Source organism: Anopheles ziemanni, assembly GCF_943734765.1.
Source record: "Anopheles ziemanni chromosome X unlocalized genomic scaffold, idAnoZiCoDA_A2_x.2 X_unloc_13, whole genome shotgun sequence".
Taxonomy (NCBI): domain Eukaryota; kingdom Metazoa; phylum Arthropoda; class Insecta; order Diptera; family Culicidae; genus Anopheles; species Anopheles ziemanni.
In genome coordinates, this window is record NW_026689741.1 from 322,501 (window position 1) to 327,425 (window position 4,925).

The window sequence follows — 4,925 nt, forward strand, 5'->3', positions numbered from 1 at the left end:
GATGGCCTAGTGATGGATCCATATGATATGAAGAGAAAAATCGGCTAAGTCCCAGATTGGGTCTGTCAGAAATACACTTCCAAGTTACCACACAAGCAAGCAAGATGGCCTAGTGATGGATCCATATGATATGAAGAGAAAAATCGGCTAAGTCCCAGATTGGGTCTGTCAGACATACACTATCAAGTTACCACACAAGCAAGCAAGATGGCCTAATGATGGATCCATATGATATGAAGAGAAAAATCGGCTAAGTCCCAGATTGGGTCTGTCAGAAATACACTTCCAAGTTACCACATGAGCAAGCAAGATGGCCTAGTGATGGATCCATATAATATGCAGAGAAAAATCGGCTAAGTCCCAGATTGGGTCTGTCAGAAATACACTTCCAAGTTACCACATGAGCAAGCAAGTTACCACATGAAGAGAAAGCCGGCAAAGTCTGGGAATGTTACCACATGAACTGGAAAATGGGCAAAAACCTACCTTCACAGGGAACGTGAATAAGTAAGGCTGTAGACATCGGATCGACAAGCCAAAGACTGATATGGAAAGGAAATGAGTAGTACTAGCTTTCCTGAGAGTTGCAGAGCTTAGACTGCATATGAACGAAAGTTATTAAGCGTCAAAGTCAGAGAAGTTACCCAAAGGAACACAAGTTCCAACTTAGAGCATGTATACCGCCTAGACGGTAAGAGGTACGGCCAGGCTGAGGAATAAGGAAATGTTGGCCAACATGTTCCCTAACTATCCCCCGAAGACCGCAAAGCAATCCAACATCAACCAAGAAAGTTATAGCCCGATCAAGGAAACACCTACTTTGCACCGATATTGCACCAAATACATGTACCAAGCACCTTCGGTTGCATACCTGCAGGGGTTTACCATAGTAGGCCATGGAAGACCGATATACCGAACATAATCACTTTCTATCTCCTCGGGTGTTTGAGATAGCGCTTTGCGGTACAAGAACGAAAGTTAGACTTTATCTTGGTGCATCTTTTTGCCCAAGATCACAAGACCCTATCTACCAAGGCAAGAAAGTTGTGTGGGGACAAAATGTCCAAAAGTGCCCAAAGTGGCACACTTGAACCATATATTCGAGAAAAACACAAGTGTGGGCCCGAGCTAGCAAGTTGAAATGTTCTGACCGTCAGTAGCCCTAGTTGAGGTGCACTTATCATTATATGAGGCCAACGTGCCAGCTAGTCTCTAAAGGGGCGATATGGGTGTTCCAAGGTTTGTACCCAATTGAGGAAAAAACAGGGTAAGGTACGGTGTACCGCGAATAACTCGGGCTATAGATGTCCGATCGATGAGTTTGGCATATGTATGGAAAGGTCTCGACGAGACCTAACTACCCTGAAAGCATGAAGGCAAAGACTTGAATGACCGGGAAGTTATTAAGTGCACAAGTGGTAAAGTTGCACCAAAGTCCATGTTACCCGAAGTGGTACATGAACACCCAATATTCGACCAAAACACAAGTTTAGAGACGAGCTAGCGAGCTACATTGTTCAGACCGTCAGTAGCCCGCATCAAGACACGCATTTCATTATATTGAGCCTAGCCGCTAGCTCGACTCGAAGTCGGTCATATGGTTGGTTGATGGTTTGGACCGACCACGTGGTGTACCAAGGTGATGTACCTTTCATGAATTAAAACTCTGGCTGTATGGCACTGAGCGACAAGCTAAGGTGTGATTTGGAATAGTCTTGAGTGGGACTATTTAGGAAAAATGCGAACAAAAAATCACAAAGTCCTTGGGCGAAGCTATTAGCGAAACATAGAGCAAATTGGTACCAAAAACTATGGAAATGGGACTTGAGTCAAAAATAACCGCAAGTTGGAGAAGAGATAGCAAGCTTGCGTAGAACAATTATATTTGGTGCATGGTATCACCAACAAAAAAGTATATGGGGCCAAGGTGCTGGCTGGCCTCCAAAGTGGAGATATGGGCGATCCAAAGTTTGTACCCAAGTACGAACAAGTATGGAAAAAACAGGGTAAGGTACCAAGTACCATTAATAACTTCGGCTGTAGATGGCCGAGCGAGGCAAACGGCTCACCGTTGGAAAGGTCTTGGGGAGACCTATCTACCCTGAAAGTTTCATGAGGCTGAGTTGAAAGACCACGGAGATATTAGGTGATGATGGTCCAATTCGGGGACCAAGTCGCAGGAAATGGCGCTTGACCAAAATCACCCTTGGAAGGTGAATACCGGCTTACCGGTAAGAGATAGCGACTTGGCGTAGAATATTCATAAGTTGGGCGTGTAGAGACGCAACTTTTATTATATGGGGCCAACCCGGTCAGGGTGCTCCAAGTCGGTCGTTTGGTTGGTTTATGGTTTGGGCCGACCACGTGGTGTGCCAAGTTGAGGTACCTTTCATGAATTATAACTTGGTCAGTTTGCCACCGAGCGACAAGCTGCGGTGTGTTTTGGAATGGTCTTGAGTGGGACTATCAAGGAAAAATACCAATCGAAAATCAGCTTGTCCATGGCCGAAGCTATTAGTGAAACATATAGCAAAATGGGTCCAAAAACGAATGAAATGGGAATTGGACCAAGAATAACGGCAAGTTGGAGAAGAGATAGCAAGTTGGCGTAGAACAATTATATTTGGTGCATGGCATGACCAACAAAAAAGTATATGGGGCCAAGGTGCTAGCTGGCCTCCAAAGTGGAGATATGGGCGATCCAAAGTTTGTACCCAAGTACGAACAAGTATGGAAAAAACAGGGTAAGGTACCAAGTACCATTAATAACTTCGGCTGTAGATGGCCGAGCGAGGCAAACGGCTCACCGTTGGAAAGGTCTTGGGGAGACCTATCTACCCTGAAAGTTTTATGAGGCTGAGTTGAAAGACCACGGAGATATTAGGTGATGATGGTCCAATTCGGGGACCAAGTCGCAGGAAATGGCACTTGACCAAAATCACCCTTGGAAGGTGAATACCGGCTTACCGGTAAGAGATAGCGACTTGGCGTAGAATATTCATAAGTTGGGCGTGTAGAGACGCAACTTTCATTATATGGGGGCAACCCGGTCAGGGTGCTCCAAGTCGGTCGTTTGGTCGGTATATTGTTTTTGCCGACCACATGGTGTACCAAGTTGAGGTATCTTTCATGAATTATAACTCGGTCAGTTTGCCACCGAGCGACAAGTTGCGGTGTGTTTTGGAATGGTCTTGAGTGGGACTATCAAGCAAAAATACAAACAGAATATCAGCTTGTCCATGGCCGAAGCTATTAGTGAAACATATAGCAAAATGGGTCCGAAAACGAATGAAATGGGACTTGGACCAAGAATAACGGCAAGTTAGAGAAGAGATAACAAGTTGGCGTAGAACAATTATATTTGGTGCATGGCATGACCAACAAAAAAGTATATGGGGCCAAGGTGCTAGCTGGCCTCCAAAGTGGAGATATGGGCGATCCAAAGTTTGTACCCAAGTACGAACAAGTATGGAAAAAACAGGGTAAGGTACCAAGTACCATTAATAACTTCGGCTGTAGATGGCCGAGCGAGGCAAACGGCTCACCGTTGGAAAGGTCTTGGGAAGACCTATCTACCCTGAAAGTTTTATGAGGCTGAGTTGAAAGACCACGGAGATATTAGGTGATGATGGTCCAATTCGGGGACCAAGTCGCAGGAAATGGCGCTTGACCAAAATCACCCTTGGAAGGTGAATACCGGCTTACCGGTAAGAGATAGCGACTTGGCGTAGAATATTCATAAGTTGGGCGTGTAGAGACGCAACTTTCATTATATGGGGGCAACCCGGTCAGGGTGCTCCAAGTCGGTCGTTTGGTCGGTATATGGTTTGGGCCGACCACATGGTGTACCAAGTTGAGGTATCTTTCATGAATTATAACTCGGTCAGTTTGCCACCGAGCGACAAGTTGCGGTGTGTTTTGGAATGGTCTTGAGTGGGACTATCAAGCAAAAATACAAACAGAATATCAGCTTGTCCATGGCCGAAGCTATTAGTGAAACATATAGCAAAATGGGTCCGAAAACGAATGAAATGGGACTTGGACCAAGAATAACGGCAAGTTAGAGAAGAGATAGCAAGTTGGCGTAGAACAATTATATTTAGTGCATGGTATGACCAAGAAAAAAGTGTATGGGGCAAAGGTGCTGGCTGGCCTCCAAAGTGGAGATATGGGCGATACAAAGTTTGTACCCAAGTATGGCAAAAACTGGTAGAGGTACCTTTCATGAATTACTGCTCAGGCTGTATGGCACTTAGCGGGACGCTTGGCTCTGGTATGGAATAGTCTTGAGTGGGACTATCAAGGAAAAATACGAACAAAAAATCACCATGTCCACGGACGAAGGTATTAGCGAAACTTAGAGCGAAATTGCGACCAAGTCGCTGGAAATGGCCCTTGGACCAAGTATACCGTCAAGGCGGTACGAGATAGCGAGTTGACGTGGAATATTTATAAGTTTGCCTCCACGAGACGAAAGTTTAGTTATATGGGGCCAACCCGCTCAGGGTTGTCCAAGTCGGTCATATGGCTGATCGAAATTTTCGACCAAGTACTGAGAAAACAGGGTAAGGTACCGTGTACCTCGAATAACTTTGGCTGTAGATGTCCGAGCGAGGCAAACGGCATAGCGTTGGAAAGGTCTTGAGGTGTTCTAGGCACCCTGAAAGTTTGAAAAGGCTATCTGGAAAACTCGTGGAGATATTAGAGAAACATTGGGCCCAAAAGATACCAAGTCGCAGGAAATGGGCCCTCCAAGAACACCCTAAAATCCCAATTACGGCTAAGTTGCAGGCCAGCTAGCGAAGTGAAATGTTCTAGGCATAACTAGAACACGTTAATGCGCAACTTTTTGAATCAGAACTTTTTTCGATATCTGGCCCCCAAAGGGGGGATATGGGCGATCAAAGGATTTTTCCAAGTTTCGG